Genomic DNA, 18913 nt, shown 5'->3' on the forward strand with positions numbered 1-18913 from the left:
TCCACCTTCACAGAAGGGCGAGTGGCGGGTGGTAACGCATTCACGTCGCTCTATGCGGAGGGCCATAGTGGAGACTGGCTGTCTGGCCTCGCCCATTCACTCTGTCAGAGGGCAGGTGGCCCCTCCTTCAGCAGGATCTGAGCTCCAACATAAGGCGCGTTATGGGGCACCTTACGCAGACAGTGTTCAGGGCTGGAAATAAAGCCAATTTGCGCTCCGTATGTCTGCCAGGGGGCATCATCCAAGATGTGGAGACGGCCTCGCTTGGGGCTACTGAGCGTGCAGGGTGCAGCCATCTGCAAGTTGCGGCTCATGTGGGCACCAACGACGCTTGTCGCATGGGCTCTGAGCCCATCCTCGCTTCATAAAGGCGGCTGTCGAAGGTGGTGAAGACTGTTGGCCTCACTTGTGGGTTGCATGCTGAACTCCCAATTTCGACATTGTTCAGAGTTGATCGAGGTCCTTCAGTTTGAAGCCGAGTGGAAGGTCTCAACAAAAGGCTCTGACGACTCTGTGACGGTCTAGGCTGGACACTTCTGGACCTGTGCTAACGTGTGGGGATTTGTAGAACGTCTCCTGATGCGTCACGGGTGCACCACACAAAGCAGAATACTTGTGGAGTACACATGAGTTTTTTTAGGCTAGACGGTAGTTTGAGATGCTTTGATGAACAATCGATACGTAGCAGACGAAGTCGGACGGTGTTCAGAGTAAAGATACTTCGAATGTTAAAATTTTGTCAATAACAATCGAAGTATTTGTAATAAAGGTCTCGAATTTACTGTCTCCCAGGAAAGTTGACACGCTCGAATTATTCTTAAGACCGAGAGCTGGCGCAAAACCAAAGGCAGTTGACAAACATATTGTCTCTATTGAGGTCGAAGCTGAGTGTGACAGCGAAGTTATCTGGTCGTGTGTAGCAGGTTTAGGTGAAACCAAGTTATTTGTTGGATGTTTTTACCGGCCACTCGATTCCGCTGTGACAGTTCTAGAGTCATTAAAGAATGTCTATTGTCAGTATCGCGGAAGTACCCAGATCATTCAGTATTAGTTGGAGGTGACTTTGATCTACCGAGTATACACTGCGATGCCTATGGATTCATTACAGTGGGTATAGACAGTCTGTCATGCGAAATACTTTTTGAACACGTTTTCTGAAAACTGTCTTGAGCAGCTAGCTCGGCAGCCAACACGCAATGGAAATATCGGAGATCTCGTAGCTACAGATATACCTGACCTTATTCACAATGTCAGTATAGAAACGAATATTAGCAGTCAAGATATCATTATAGCAACTATGCTACAAAGGTTAATAAATAAGACTCGTCCCGAGGCCAGAGGGCATGGAATTACCACGACGTGCTTGGGAAACTACGAACAGGCATCTGTGCTGGAAACCTCCACTGCTGGGGAATGGCTACATCTTCTCAGTGTGACTGTGGAAATGAGCATCAGACCATCAAATACACTGTAACAAGATCTAGCAGACGAGCTTACCCCGTAAATCTAGAAAATATATTTGAAGTGGCAGAGGTAGCCTTGGATGGGTTGAAAATTAAGATATTAATTTTATTTAAATTTATTTAATTCTATTTATTTTGTAAAATTACGCTATTCATGAATGTTAGTTGCTGTTTAGTTTGTATTGCCACATGCTAAGTAAAACAATACAATACCGCATACAGGGAAAGTGGAAAAACATCATCCGCTAAGCCACAACGCGGAAGAAAGTGTGAGTCAGATGATCGTGACGCACAGTCATTGAAGAGGATCGTGTCGAAGAATAAGAGGACGGCAGCTGCAACAGGCACAGCAGAAGTGAATGTCGCACTAGGGAACACCGTCAGCACCAAAACAACACGAAGGGAAGTCCACAAGTAGAGGAACTGCAGGGCGAGGTGCAATACCGAAACCACTCATCAGTGATACGAATGCTGGTAACAAGTAAGCTCGGTGCCAAAGCCATAAGAGCTGGCCTGTGGACCGGAGAATGTCATCTGGTCGGATGAGTCCTTTTGCACAGTGTTTACATTCCAGTGGTGAAACATGGTGGGGATTCGGTGATGATTTGGGTACCCATATCGTGGTATTCGATGAATCTCATGGGTGCTCTGCAAGGTCATATTTCTGGCGGCGATTTGTGACCATTTTTTCATATCGGTTCCATCCCACAGTACAACGTTTGTTCCTTAATGGTGATGCTGTTTTCAAATATGACATGGCCCCCGTTACCACAGCTCGCATCATCCAGAACTGGTTTATTAAAGACGACGATGATTTTTCACATCGCCTCTGGCTGCCACAGTCACCACAACTCAGTGTCAATGAGCCTTTGTGGTTTACACTGGAAAGAAGGGAGCGTGATCGCTATCCACCTCTATTAGCGTTACCTGCCCTTACGGCTACTCTGCAGGAAACGTTCTCTTGAAAACCGTACAGGACCTGTATTTATCCATTCCGAGACGACTGTAAGCTGTTTTGAATGCCAATGGTTTTTCTACGACGTATTAGGCGCGGTAATGTGTTGTGTTTCAGGTGTTTCTGTATTTCTGTCCACCCCTGTATGTATGTGTGTGTGTGTGTGTGTGTGTGTGTGTTTGTGTGTGTGTGTGTGTGTGTGTGTGTTATACTCTAGCTCGTAAAACGATTACTCTCCAAGCTAGCAAGCTTTTTTTCTTCTTTTTGTGTGTGGCTATCGATAACTGAACGGATCTGCTTCTCGGTGAGTGGTCACCTTTAATCCAAAAACACACATCAAAAAAAGTTTTGCGTCACCTCGGTTCCGAGAGTTCCGAAACATGTACAGAAAACTGGAATAGAGATCAACAGAAACAGAATTTCCACCTTTTTTATTGCTCATGCAAACCATTGGAAGTTGTACCATCATACAGCGAGACCTTCACAGGTGGTGGTCCAGATTGCTGTACACATTGATACCTCTAATAACCAGTAGCATGTCCTCTAGCTTTGATGCGTGACTGTATTCGTCGTGGCATACTATCCGTGAGTTCATCAAAGCACTCTTAGTCCAGATTGTCCCACTCCTCAACGGCGATTCGACGTAGATCCCTCAGAGTGATTGGGGGTTCACGTCGTCCATAAACAGTCCTTTTCAATCTATCCCAGGCGTATTCGATACGGTTCATGTCTCGAGAACATGCTGGCCGCTCTAGTCGAACGATGTCGTTATCATGAAGGAAGTCATTCACAAGATCTACACGATGGGGGCGCGAACTGTCGTCCATGAAAACGAATGCCTCGCCAATATGCTGGAGATGTTGTTGCACTGTCGGTAGGAGGATGGCATTCACGTATCGTACAGCCGTTATGGCACCTTCCATGACCACCAGCGGCGTACGTCGGCCCCAGATAATGCCGCTCCAAAACAGCAGGGAACCTCCACATTGCTGCACTCGCTGGACAGTGTGTCTAAGGCGTTCATCCTGACCGGGTAGCCTGCAAACAGTTCTCCGACAATTGTCTGGTTGAAGGCATATGCGACACTCATCGGTGAAGAGAATGTGATGGCAATCCTGAGCGGTCCATTCGGCATGTTGTTGGGCCCATCAGTCTCTTGCTGTATGGTGTCGTGTTTGCAAAGATGGATCTCGCCATGGACGTTGCGATTGAAGTCGCGCATCATGCAGCCTATTGCGGACAGTTTGAGTGCTAACACGACGTTCTGTGGCTGCACGAAAATAATTATTCAAATTGGTGGCGTTGCTGTCAGAGTTCCTCCGAGCCATAATCCGTAGGCAGCGGTCATCCACTGCAGTAGTAGCCCTTGGGCGGCCTGAGCGAGCCATGTCATCGACAGTTCCTGTCTCTCTCTATCTCCTCCATGTCCGAACAACATCGCTTTGGTTGACTGGAGGCTTCCCTTATTGAGAGCCCTTCCTGGCACAAAGTATCAATGATGATGCGATCGAACCACGGTATTGGCCGTCTAGGCATGGTTGAACTACAGACAACACGAGCCGTTTACCTCCTTCCCGGTGGAATGACTAGAAATGATCGCCTGTCGGAACCACTCCGTCAAACAGGCGCTGCTCATGCGTGGTTGTTCACATCTTTGGGCGGGTTTAGTGGCATCTCTGAACAATCAAAGGGACTGTGTCTGTGATACAATATCCACAATCAACGTCTATCTTCAGGAGTTCTGTGAACCGGGGTGATGCAAACCTTTTTTGATGTGTGTATTTGCATCAGTCGATAATGATATTCTACTTTACAGGACATTTGGTACTTTATGTTGCTCCCTTTATTTTCAGTATGGCTGGAGAAGAGATAAAAATTGTGATGTTTTCCGATGTCATTGCAATTCTGACAGAGACAGCAAAGGGCCTGGAAGAGCAGTTGAACGTAATGGTCATTGTCTTGAAAGGATATAATAATGAACAACAACAAAACCAAAACGACGATAATGGAATGTAGTCGAACTAAAACAGGCGATGGTCAGGGAATTAAATTAGTAGATGAGTTTTGTTACTTGGGGAGCAAAATAGCTGAGGATGGTCGAAGTAGAAAGGATATATAATGTAGAGTGACTATGGCGAGAAAAGCGTTTTTGAAGAAGAGAAATTTGTTAACATAGAGCATAGATTTAAGTGCTCTTTTCTGAAAGTATTTGTATGGAGTGTAGGCATGTATGGAAGTGAAACATGGACCATAAATAGTTTGGACAAGAAGAGAATAGAATCTTTTGAAATGTGGTGCTACAGAAAAATGCCGAACATTAGATGGGTAGATCACGTAACTAATAAGAAGGTGCTGAATAGAATTGGGGAGAACGGCAATTTGTGGAACAAACTGACTAAAAGGAGGGATCGGTTGGTAGGACACGTTCTGAGGCATCAAGGGATCACCAAATTAGTATTGGAACGACGTGTAGAAGGTGAAAATCGTAGAGGGAGACCTTGAGATGAATGCACTAAGCAGATTCAGAAAGATGTGAATTACAGCATTTACTCGGAGATGAAGAAGCTTGCACAGGATAGTATAGCTTGGAGAGCTGCATCAAACCAGTCTCTGGTCTGAAGAAAACAACAACAGGTGGTACATGAATACAGTTTTTGGTTTGCAGTTTTCTTGTTGGTGCTAGAGATAAACACATTATCACAATTCTGTTAATAGTGTTCGCAACATACCCTTTTCATTGTTGCAGTATATTCACCAATTAGGCTACTTGCAGTTTCAGTAATCGTGTACTTAATATTAATAGTACTGAGTGATTAACTGGTTGTGAAGCTCCGAGGTTGCGCTGGTTTGCACTTGGCTGACTGAATTCCCGAGATTTACATTTCGATCCCTAGATTCCTAGTCGGTCTTTGAATAATTTCTCATGTAAATATTTAATTAAGACTGTCGTAATTATTTCTGTCTAAAAGCTTGACGGTGTAAGTTGCTTGCAGTTCTGTCTGCTCAGATGCCGCCTGTTGGTGGAATATGAAGGCTCAGTACGACTGTTTCTAGAAAATCTTTGTTCCATAGTCACTTCTGTGACACGACGGCTGCTGCAGCTAGGCACCGTGCCGGTGTTTAGCCTTCCTCCACCACTCAAGGATATTACTGGTCGCGAATTTAATTGGCGCAATTGGAGTTCACTTAGCTATTAAGTAGAAGCCACTTACTGTAAGCGCGTGATGATTAAGAGCTATAACCGTGTGCCATCCTGCGTCCGTCTCACGATTTAAGTAGGGAAGGCCGGGGCACGTTTGCGCAGAGCACTTTCCTCGGGAACCATTCTTGCTAGAGCGTTAACGGAAGATTAGCACCGCCATCTACTAAGGACTCTCACAACTTCACAGCACCAGTTGAGTGAACGTCTCAGTACGAGGAAAATGTTTGCGTTTTCATACATATGTAAGTTCCTAGCGAGCGTACCTATTAGACTTGTGAAAAGATAAATATACTCGTATGTTCTCTTAAAGAAGACTATTCCACTTTCAAGGTATATTTCTATACCTTGGAAGCTTGCAAGTTACTACTGCAGCTTCGAAAGTAGTTAAAAATGGCGATCTTCATGTACATCTAGATCTACATAAATAGTCCACGGGATATCGCACGGTGCGTGGCGGAGGGTACCCTGTATCACTACTAGTCATTTCGCTTCCTGTTCCACTCGCAAATGAGCGAGGTAAGAACGACTGTCTATATGTCTCCGTATAAGCCCTAATTTCTCGAATATTATCTAAGTGGTCCTTACGCACAACGTACGTAGGTGGCAGTAGAATCGATCGGCAGTCAGCTTCAAATGCTGGTTCTCTAAACGTTCTCAGTAGTGTTTCTCGAAAAGAACGTCGACTTCCGTGCAGGGATTCCCATTTGTGTTCCCAAAACATCTCTGTATCTCTGTAACACTTACGTGTTGTTCGAACGTACCGGCAACAAATCTAGCAGCTCGCCTCTGAATTGCTTCGACGTCTTCCTTCAATCCGGCCTGGTAGGGATCTCAAAATCTCGAGTAGTAGTCAACAATAAATCGCATCTGCGTCATACATGCGGTTTCCTTTATAGGTGAACCACTCTTTTCTAATATTATCTCCCTAAAGTGAAGTCCACCATTCGCCTTCACTACCATGATTCTCAGATGTTTGTTCTACATCATATCGCATTGCAACGTTACACCCAGACATTTAAACGACTTGACTGTGTCAAGCATGGCTCTAGTAACACTGTATCCGAACATTACGGGTTTTATCTTCCTACTAATCAGAATTAAAGTACACTACTGACCATTAAAATTGCTACACAACGAAGATGACGTGCTACAGACACGAAATTTAACCGACAAGAAGAAGATGCTGTGATATGCAAATGATTAGCTTCTCAGAGCATTCACGCAAGGTTGGCACCGGTGGCGACACCTACAACGTGCCGACATGAGGAAAGTTTCCAACCGATTTCTCATACACAAACAGCAGTTGACCGGCGTTGCCTGGTGAAACGTTGTTGTGATGCCTCGTGTAAGGAAGAGAAATGCGTACCATCACGTTTCTGACTTTGATAAAGGTCGGATTGTAGCCTATCGCGATTGCGGATTATCGTATCGCGACACTGCTTCTCGCGTTGGTCGACATCCCATGACTGTTAGCAGAATATGGAACCGGTGGGTTCAGGAGGGTAATACGGAACGCCGTGCTGGATCCCAACGGCCTCATATCACTAGCAGTCGAGATGACAGGCATCTTAAGCGCATGGCTGTAACGGATCGTGCAGACACGTCTCGATCCCCGAGTCAACAGAATGGTAGGTTTGCAAGACAACAACCATCTGCACGAACAGTTCGACGACGTTTGCAGCAGCACGGACTATCAGCTCGGAGACCATGGCTGCGGTTACCCTTGACGCTGCATCACAGACAGGAGCGCCTGCGATGGTGTACTCAACGACGAACCTGGGTGCATGAATGGCAAAACGTCATTTTTTCGGATGAATCCAGGTTCTGTTTACAGCATCATGATGGTCGCATCCGTGTTTGGCGATATCGCCGTGAACGCACATTGGAAGTGTGTATTCGTCATCGCCATACTGGTGTGGGGTGCCATTGGTTACACGTCTCGGTCACCTCTTGTTCGAATTGACGGCACTTTGAACAGTGGACGTTACATTTCAGATGTGTTACGACCCGTGGCTCTACCCTTCATTCGACCCTGGCGAAACCCTACGTTTCAGCAGGATAATGCACGACCTCATGTTGCAGGTCCTGTACCGGCCTTTCTGGATACAGAAAATGTTCGACTGCTTCCCTGGCCAGCACATTCTCCAGATCTCTCACCAGCTGAAAACGTCTGGTCAATGGTGGCCGAGCAAACGGCTCGTCACAATACGCCAGTCACTACTCTTGATGAACTGTGGTATCATGTTGAAGCTGCATGGGCAGCTGTACCTGTGCAAGCCATCCAAGCTCTGTTTGACTCAATGCCCAGGCGTATCAAGGCCGTTATTACGGCCAGAGGTGGTTGTTCTGGGTACTGATTTCTCAGGATCTATGCACCAAAATTGCGTGAAAATGTAATCACATGTCGGTTCTAGTATAATATATTTGTCCAATAAATATCCATTTATCATCTTCATTTCTTCTTGGTGTAGCAATTTTAATGGCCAGTAGTGTACATTTTTTCACATTTAGAGCTAGCTGCCATTCATCACACCAACTGGAAATACTGTCTAAGTCGTCTTGCACCTTCGTACAGTCACTGAACTTCGACATCGTACCGTACATCACGGCATCATCAGCAAACTACTACAGATTGCTGCCCTCTCTGTCCGCCAAATAATTTATGTATATAGAGAACAATAGCGGTACTATCACACTTTCCTGGGGCACTCCTGACGATACGCTAGTCTATGATGAAGACTCACTGTCGAAGCCAACATGGTGTGTTGTATTACTTAAGAAGTCTTCGAGCCACTGACGTATCTGTGAACGTATTCCAGATATTCATAGCTTCGTTAATAACTTCAAATGGGGCACCGCGTCAGATACTTGCCGGAAATCTAGAAATATGCAGTCTGCCTGTTGCTCTTCATCCATAGTTCGCAGTATATCAAGTGAGAAAAGGGCAAGCTGAGTTTCGCGCGAGCGATGCTTTCTAACACCATGCTGATTCGTGGACGTAAACATCTCAGTCTCAAGAACTTTTATTATAACCGAACTGAGAATGTGTTCAAGCATTGTACAGCAAACAGAAGTTAGGGATTTTCGTCTGTAATTTTGCAGGTTCGTTCTTTTACCCTTCTTATTTACTGGAGTCACCTGCGTCTTTTTCCAGTCGCTTGGGACTTTGTGCTTAGTAATTCACGGTAAATGCAAGCTAGGTAAGGAGCAAATGCCGTAGAGTACTTTTGTAAAAAGGGAACTGGGACTCCATCTGGTCCTGGTGAATTATTTACTTTCAAATCTCTCATATGATTATCAAAGCCAGGGGTTCTTATTACTACGGGGTGCAGACGGGAGTCCGTCCGATGTCCAGAGGACGGTATGTTCGTGCGATTATCCTGTGTGAACGATTTCCGCAGTTCTGTTGGGGCACGCTTGCTCACTATTCTGCATTACCGTCCTAAGTGATAACCAAGTCAAGGAAACCTTTAAGATAACAGCAGCTGGCAACGCAGTCTAAAAAAATGAAGGCACAAGAGAATGAAATTTCTAAAAAAAAAAAAAAATAAATAAATAAGTAAATATTGCAGAGGGAATTAATTCTGTGATGCCAAGGACTGATAAGAGGAAGATTTTGCTAAAAACAGGATAAGGAAAAGCGTAGATAGGCCTAGTTCTCATGTCATCTTTAGTGTTCTACCTAAGGGCAGGTTTTCACATGCTTTACTGTCTTCTGCCATTCTCAGGTCCCATAATTTCCGCTTTCCTTTACGTCGTCGATAATCTTGCACCTCCTCCGTCCTCTCAGTCTCCTCTCAGAAAGAGTCCTTCCAAAGCGTCTGTCAGCATGCACCACCGACTCAGCGTACGTCCAGTCCAGTCCTTCTCCCTTTCTCTTACAACCTGCAATAGCCTGGTGAAGAGGATGAAAACTGCCTTCGTATTTACTGCTTAGCCGATCAAAAAGAAGTCAAGATTGGTTCCAGTGGATCAGATGTAAATGTTGGTCTTATAAAAAATGATTCAAGTGGCTCTAAGCACTATGGGACTTAACATCTGAGGTCATCAGTCCCCTAAACTTATAACTACGTAAACCTAACTAACCTAGAGACATCACACACATCCATGCCCGAGGCAGGATTCGAACCTGCGACCGCAGCAGCCTCGTGATTCCGGACTGAAGCGCCTAGAACCGTTCGGCCACAGCGGCCGGCAGTTGGTCTTAAGACGTTTGTGCTACAGGGAGCGTATTTTTGTGTGCATAAATTGCAACTCGGACAGTGTTGATAAATGGGTCCTTAACGATGATTCAGAACATTATGTAGGTGACATTATGCTAATAGGAGGAAGTTAGCCAAAAATTTTGCTTGATGCCAGTACAGTTTTTGTTTTACCATGTTAATTGGTTTAAGTAAGTCTGTAATTTTGTTTATTGCCCACAAACATATATTGGAAAGTTTAGTACTGTGTTTTGTTTACTCATTATTCTCTTTGATGATCTGCGCAAACGTGCTCCCGTAGGTGTGTAAAGCTGCACCGTAGCCGCGGCATGTTTACCCACTCGACTTGAGCTTATATAAAAATATTATTTTGCATTCTGAAATGTAATGTTGAGTAGAAATTACAAACAGCGAGTTATACATTAATAACCATGCCATATGACTAATCGATTTTAAACACGAAAACTAACGAAAGAACTTTTAAAAGTGCCTGAAGGACGGCAAAACAAGCAGTAGGCGGCACCGTGTCGATCGTGCACGCCTCAGCACACAGCTAGGAGCTCGGAGGCTGGACTGTTCTGTGAAATAAGGCAGGTCGTGATCTGTGGCAGATCTGACGACAGCCCACAGCGCCGGTGAAGGCGCACACAGTTGAGCGCGCTTCTTCAACGCGGGGCTCCTCGGAAGCCAACCGCTACATGTACACATTTCACCCACCGGATTCGTAGTATGATATTTACACTTGCAGTGGGCACGATATCATCGACATTGGGCAGTGGGCAGTGAAATCGTGTCACGGTCTATGGTTCAAATGGCTCTGAGCACTATGGGACTTAACATCTACGGTCATCAGTCCCCTTGAACTTAGAACTACTTAAACCTAACTAACCTAAGGACAGCACACAACACCCAGCCATCACGAGGCAGAGAAAATCCCTGACCCCGCCGGGAATCGAACCCGGGAACCCGGGCGTGGGAAGCGAGAACGCTACCGCACGACCACGAGATGCGGGCCGTGTCACGGTCTGATGAATCACGTTTCGTAATACACCAGGAAGACGTCCGTGTCCGGAGACGCTATAATCCAGGTTTCTCGTAACATGCACTACACCGTGGACGCAGGGCGATGGGGGTAGTATTACGGTATCAAGGACATAAACCTGGACTTCCATGGGCCTGTGCTAGCGATCAAAGGCAGCAAAACAACTGTGGTGTGTGTGAACATTGTTATGGAGCACCTGCATCCCATTACAATCGATGTCAACCCCGCTAGCGAAGGAAGTTCCACGTGAACTACTGTCTATGACTAATGGCCAGAATGGTGATACAGTTCTTTTAGGAGCTTGATAATGGACACACGACCACCAAATCCCTCTGAACTGAACCTGACGGAAGACATCTGGGATGCTATTGGGCGCCAGCTTAGTGATTCCAAATCAAGGACCCATAATTTACGGGAATTACGTGGCTTCCGTGTAGACACCTAGTGCCAGACACTTTGTGAAAGCTACCATGGGCCTCCCGAATCGATGCCACGCACAATTGCTGCTGTATGGCGTTCCAGAGAAGGGCCACCACGCCACTCAACAGGGGGTCGTAACGTTTTGGCTCATCCGCGTGAGCCTTCCGGTGTGTGTTACGGTAAATCTGGCGCTTTGACGACTAAGTGGTTATGAGATTCTGCAGTGCGTGAAATATTTTGTGCGGCAGATTTGTAGTACTATTAAGGACAGATGCGACGAACATCATCGACGTACAGTATTAGGGCAGCTGAGAAAATTGAGCGTTTCCTAATACTTAAGTAAAGAAACGATAACAGATTTGTTTACAGAAGTAACGAGATACTTACAGTACTTCCTGTTTGTGAGTCACTCTTTCCGAAATGGCCATCAGTGTCTGCACAGCGGACCGTTTTGTTAACAAAGACACCGGCTACAATGTCAACAGAGCGCTGCATTTCCCAAGTTCTCTCGGCGTAGTAGATTAACGGTGAGCTTCCGGGTGTTCAGTCGAAATGTTGTCTCTATACTACGCACAATATCGCGACGACCGACCCAGTCATTTTCTTCGAGGGCTTCGAGTTTTCTGCAGTAAGTGCTCTCTGCATGTACTCCTAACATACTGTGAACTCTTGTTGGTTTCGCTACGCTATTCATAACAGAGTTTGACTCCCGATGTCCACTACACACCTCAATAGCGACTCGACACCAAAAATTTTTCACAGCCTGGGTCAAGTACAGGTAACGAGTGCACGTAACAGTAACATTCGCAGCACCTGAAAACGCCCTCATGGTCGGTCGTCGTAATATCTGCACGTTTCCGTTTCTTTGTGATTCATACAAATCCACAGTTTTATTCCAATCTAGATCAATTTTTGCATACTTTACCTTCAAGACAAAAGGAAGATAACTGTCTTCTACACGATACCCCAGTGAACATCTGGGAGGACATAGGCTCTATATTGTTTTCATATGAACAATATATAAATATATTTATATACACTGAAGACCCAAAGAAACTGGTAAACCTGCCCAATATCGTGTATGGCCCTCGCGAACGCGCACAAGTACCGCAACACAACGTGGCATGGACTTGACTAATGTCTGACGTAATGCTTGAGGGAACTTACACCATGAATCCTGCAGGGCTGTCCATAAATCCGTAAGAGTACGAGGGGCTGGACATCTCTTCTGAGCCGGCCGGAGTGGCCCTGCGGTTCTAAGCGCTACAGTCTGGAGCCGGGCGACCGCTCCGGTCGCAGGTTCGAATCCTGCCTCGGGCATGAATGTGTGTGATGTCCTTAGCTTAGTTAGATTTAAGTAGTTCTAAGCTCTAGGCGACTGATGACCTCAGAAGTTAAGTTGCATAGTGCTCGGAGCCATTCTCTTCTGAACAGCAGGTTGCAAGGCATTCCAGATATGCTCAATAATGTTAATGTCTAGGGAATCTGGTGGCCAGCCGGAGTGTTTAAACTCAGAAGAGTGTTCCTGGAGCTACTCTGTAGCAATTCTGTATGTGTTTTGTTTCGCATTGTCCTGCTGGAATTGCCCAAGTCCGTCGAAATTCACAATGGACATGAATGGATGCAGATGATCAGACAGGATGCTCAGATATGTGTCACCTGTCGGATTCGTTTCTAGACGTGTTAGGGGTCCCGTATCACTCCAACTGCACACGCTCTACACCATTATAGAGCCTTCACTAGCTTCACCAGTCCCCTGCTGACATTCAGGGTCTATGGATTCATGTAGTTGTCTCCATACCCGTAAACGTCCATCCGCTCGATACAATTTGAAATGAGACTTTTCCGTCGAGACAATAACAGTCATTAGCAGTCCAATGTCGCTGTTGACGTGCGTAAAGCTTTGCGTCGTGCAGTCATCAAGGGTAGCCGAGTTGGCCTTCGGCTCCGAAAGCCCATATCGATTATGTTTCGTTGGATGATTCGCACGCTGACACTCGTTGATGGCCCAGTATTGAAATCAGCAGCAATCTGCGGAAGGGTTGCACTTCTGACACGTTGAACGATTCTCTTCAGTCGTCATTGGTCCCATTATTGCAGGATCTTTATCCGGCCGCAGCGATGTCTGGTATCTGACGTTTTACCGGATTCCTGATATTCAAAGTATGCTCGTGAAGTGGTCGTACGGAAAAATCACCTCTTTCTTGTTACCTCGGAGATGCTGCATTCCATCGCTCGTGTGCCGACTATAACACCACGTTCGCACTCAAATCTTGATCACCTACCATTGTAGGAGCAGTAACCGATCTAACAACTCAATTGGTTCAAATGGCTCTGAGAACTATGGGAGTTAACATCTGAGGTCATCAGTCACCTAGACCCTAGAACTACCTAACTAACCTAAAGATATCAGACACATCCATGCCCGAAGCAGGATTCGAACCTGCGACCGTAGCGCCTAGAACCGCTCGGCTACAGAGGCCGGCATCTAACAACTGCGGCAGACACTTGTCTAATATAGGTGTTGTCGACCGCAACGCCGTATTCTGCCTGTTTACATATCTCCGTATTGAAATACGCATGCCTATACCAGTTTCTTTGGCGCTCCGGCTGATATCTTGAGGTAAATGTCTTTTCTACTACAGCACGTAGTTGCGTCATCTATGGCGCAGGTTTGGCACGCACTGCGAAACAGTTCCCTCGCTTCAGAATCTGCCTCCATCTTTACGCTAACTGCTACCTACGCTCATACTTCTCCTCCAGCCGGCCACGCACTCCACAGCCTGCTACTATCGCAGCTCGAATGACGCGCCAACAGCGGAAATTCCCGCCTCTCTGAAGTCCCGCTGATGTCTGGAGGACATATGTCAATCCCTGGTCCTTTCCATTCAGTGAAGGTTCCAACTCTCACGTGTACACACTCACAATATCACCATATCTAAAAGAATCATCGAACGTTTCAAAATACGCTTCGTCCTGCAAAAAGCAATGCACCAACCCAATCCCTATGAAAATTTTCATCCCACAGTCACCAGGAATGTTAAGGGAATTTCATTCATCCACGAAAGAAGGCACTCGGTCCAAAGCTTGTTAAGTTCTGCTCAACAGTTTGGGACAGTTGTTAGGTTGTTTTATAGAAGAGGCAGATCAGAGCGGCGCGTGCAGTTGTGTGTTGTTGTGATACGTGTTGGGACGCGCTTCAGTGCTTCTGCGAACTGTGAAATGTATAGCGCGAGTGTGCAACGGATTTGCACCAAATTACGTTTCAGGTTCAACAAAATTGCAGCTGAAACCCACCTCGTGGTGACAGAGGCGGTTCAAGCGCTTCAAGAGAGGCAGAGAATGTGTGGAAGATTACAAACATTCTGGTCGGCCATCAACAGGCACAACGTCGCAAGCGATCATCAAAGTGTGTGACACGATTCATGAAGACAGAAGGCGGACAACTGGAGACGTTTGTAACAGACTTGGGCTGTCGCACGGTACGCGTCAACGGATTACAGCCGATGGACTTAACCTGAGACGAACTGCAGCGAAGTTCGTCACTCACCCTCTCAACATTGGCAGACGAAACCTCAGGATTCAGACGTGCATTGAGCTGCAACAAAGAGTTCGAGAGTGTCCAAAATTCTTATGACTCATAACAGGTGATCAGTCTTGGGTCTACGGTTATGACCCTGAAACGGAACAGCAATCATCACAGTGGTAAATACTTTCTACTACAGGGCCGAAAAAAGTTCGACAAGTTCGCTGCAACATTAAGTATAACCTCATCATTTTTTTTCCAACATACCGGTTTAGGCGGCTTATCTTAGAAGATAGAGTAAGTGTGGTGTCAACGTTCGACACCACCCTAGAGGTTGCGATAATCGATAGGGGTCCAGCACTTGCAACCTCTCTGAACTCGCTGGCATTTGCAGCGCCGCCGTATGGCACGTCAGAGACTTGCAGATCGCAGCGGCCAGTCAGCTACAGGTAGTGAGCGAAGACAGATTAGAATTGCCTTCAGCTCGCTAGGTTCGCAGCCTGTAGTTAGCGCATGTATTACGCACGTAGTACCAGAATTGTGTTATCTTGCTTGTTGTACTCGTATAATCCAGTTAATGTTTGTTAATGAGTCATTTGTATTCCAGATAGATAGTTGTTATTAATTATGTTCGTGGAGTGAAGCAGCAGGACAAAGTTAAGTAAAAGTTATTCACTAAAGTATTACAGTATTAATTATTATAGAATGTTCCAGATTCCTACAACCACCCCAAACGTGCTAGCCCCTATCATCTCACTGCAAATCCCAGGGGTACCGATCGAAAAGCATCCTGCATATGTGTCAGGTGACAAAATGCTGTCATCGACCTTCACATCAGTAAGGAAAGGGAAACTTAGGTTTCTAGCATTTGTAGACTTACAGAAGGCTTTTGACAAAGGGGTAAAAGGGGTAAAATACAGGGAGGGAAAGGTTATTTACATTTGTACAGAAACCAGGTGACAGTTATAAGCGTCGAGGGACATGAATGGGAAGCAGTGGTTGAGAAGGGAGTGATACAGGGTTTTAGCCTATCTCCGATGTTATTCAATCTATATATTGAGCAATCAGTAAAGGAAACGAAAGAAAAATTTGGAGAAAGAATTAAAATTCATGGAGAACATATAAAAACTTTAAGGTATGTCGAGGGCATTGAAATTCTGTCACAGACAGCAAAGGACCTGGAAGAGCAGTCGAACGTGAGGGACAGAGTCTTGAAAGGAGAATATAAGATGAACAACAACAAAACGAAAACGAGGATAATGGAATGTAGTCGAATTAAATCAGGTGATGCTTAGGGAATTCGTTTACAAAAGAAACACTTAAAGTAGTAGATATGTTTTGCTGTTTGGGAAACAAAATAACTGATGATGGTCGAAGAAGAGAGGATATAGAATGTAGATTGGCTATGGCAAGGAAATGGTTTCTCAAGAAGAGAAACTTGTTAACATCGAGTATAGATTTAAGTGTCAAGAAGTCTTTTCTGAAAATATTTGTACCGAGTGCAGCTATCCATGTATGGAAGTGAAACATGGACGATAAATAGTTTACACAAGAAGAGAATAGAAGCTAAAATGTGTTACTACAGAAGAATGCTGAATATTAGATGAGACAGATCACGTAACTAATGAGAAGGTGCTGAACAGAATTGGGGGGAAGAGGAATTTTTGGCACAACTTCACTTGTAGATGGGATCCGTTGGTAGGACACTTTCTGAGGCTTCAAGGGACCACCAATTTAGTATTAGAGGGCAGCGTGGAGGCTAAAAATCGTAAACGGGGACCAAGAGATGAATACACTAAGCAGATTCTGACGGATGTAGGTTGCAGTAGTTACTCAGAGATGAAGAAGCTTGTACAGCAGAGAGTAGCGTAAAGAGCTGCATCAAACCAGTCTCTGGACTGAGAACCACAACAACAACAGCCAGGAATAAGGAGTTTGTTGCATCTGGTGAGACTGTTAAGGGGCATTTTTACTGCGAGGTTTTGAGGCAACTGAAGGGCAATGTTCGGTGCAAACGGCCGAAGTTGTGAAAAAAGAAAGACTGGTTAGTGCAGCGTGACAACACACCTGCGCACATCTGCCTCGTCGTGAAAGAATTGCTGGCCAAAGACAACATGGCAACAGTACCCCATCCTCTACAACCGCCAGTCCTATCCCCGTGCGACATCTACCTGTTCCCGAAAATGAAATGGAGTCGAAAGGGCGATGTTTCGACTTGACTGAAGACATCCAAGTGGAATCGCAAATGGGTGCCGATCACCCTTCACCCTAAAGACTCACGGGAGTGCTTCCATAAATGGGAACAATGCTGGGATCGTTCCACACATGCACGAGGTGACTACGTTGATGGTGACGGGGTACATTACGACGTAAATGTTGTTCTCCGATTTTCATAATGAAATTCTAGGATGTTTTGGGTAGCAGCTCGAAGTAAGTTGAGTGCTCTTGACAAAGGATTTCAAATGAATTCCGTATTTCTTGATTTCCGGAAGGCTTTTGACACTGTACCACACAAGCGGCTTGTAGTGAAATTGCGTGCTTATGGAATACCGTATCAGTTATGTGACTCGGTTCGTAATTTCCTGTCAGAGAGATCAGAGTTCGTAGTAATCGATGGATGGAATGTCATCGAGTAAAACAAGAGTGATTTCTGACGTTCCCCAAGATAGTGTTATAGGCGCTTTGGTATTCCTTATCTATATAAACGTTTTGGGACACAATCTGAGCAGCAGTCTCAGGTTGTTTACAGATGACACTGTCCTTTATCGACTAGTAAATTCATCAGAAGATGAAAACAAGTTGCAAAATGATTTAGAAAACATATCTGTATGGTGCGTAAGTTGGCGGTTGACCCTAAATAACGAAAAGTGTCAGAATAGCCACGTGAGTGCTAAAAGAAATCCGTTAAACTTCGGTTACACGATAAATCAGTCAAATTTAAAGGCTGTAAATTAATCTAAATAATTAGGAATTACAATTACGAACAAATTTAATTGGAAGGAACAGATATAAAATGTTGTGGGGAAGGCTAACCAAAGAGTGTGTTTTATTCGCAGGACACTTAGGAAATGTAACAGATCTACTAAGGAGACCCTGCCAACACTACGCTTGTCAGTCCTGTTTTAAATTACTCATGCGTGACGTAGGATCCTTACCAGATAGGATTGACGGAGTACATCGAGAAAGTTCATAGAAGGGCAGCACGTTTTGTATTATCGTGAAATAGGACAGAGAGTGTCACTAAAATGATACAAGATTTGGGGTGGACATCATTAAAACAAAGGCGTTTTTCATTATGGCTGAATCTTCACGAAATTTCAATTACTAACTTTCTCCTACGAAGCGAAAATATTTTGCTGACGCTGACCTGCATAGGGATAAACGAAGACCACAATAAAATAAGGGGAATCAGAGCTCGCACGGAAAGATAGACGTGTTCGTTTTTTCCGTGCGCTGTACGTGATTGGAATAATAGAGAATTTTGAAGGTGGTTCGATGAACCGTCTGCCAAGTACTTAAACGTGATTTGCAGAGTATCCATGTGGATGTAGATGAAAATGTAAGCGGGAGAGGGTCGTGGAGATGGTGAAACTCCAACGACAGATGCTACGGAGAGGTCGACTGACGATGATGTTTGGTTTGTGGGACGCTTAACTGCACGGTCAACAGCGCCCGTACTAAGTCCCAATTTTTACACAGTGCAGCTTTTTACACAGTCCACTCTAGCCACTGTTACGAATGAATGACGATGATGATGATGAAGATGAAGATGATGATGAAATGATGATGACAACACAAACACCCAGTCCTCGTTGTTGTTGTTGTTGTTGTTGTGGTCTTCAGTCCTGAGACTGGTTTGATGCAGCTCTCCATGCTACTCTATCCTGTGCAAGCTTCTTCATCTCCCAGTACCTAATGCAGCCTACATCCTTCTGCATCTGCTTAGTGTATTCATCTCTTGGTCTCCCTCTCCGATTTTTACGCTCCACCCTGCCCTCCAGTACTAAATTGTTGATCCCTTGATGCTTCAGAACATGTCCTACCAACCGATCCCTTCTTTTCTCGGGCAAAGAAAATCCCCAACCCTGCTGGGAATCGAATTT

At 45.2% G+C, this 18913-nt stretch overlaps 1 protein-coding gene across 1 annotated transcript in view; it reads left to right on the forward strand.

Annotated features, from left to right (window-relative positions):
* LOC126252644 (uncharacterized) overlaps positions 1–18913 on the forward strand; it is a 257033-nt gene that overhangs the window by 13687 nt on the left and 224433 nt on the right. The gene's annotated exons all lie outside the window — the stretch shown is intronic.

The sequence above is a fragment of the Schistocerca nitens genome, chromosome 4 (genome assembly GCF_023898315.1).
Source record: "Schistocerca nitens isolate TAMUIC-IGC-003100 chromosome 4, iqSchNite1.1, whole genome shotgun sequence".
Classification (NCBI taxonomy): domain Eukaryota; kingdom Metazoa; phylum Arthropoda; class Insecta; order Orthoptera; family Acrididae; genus Schistocerca; species Schistocerca nitens.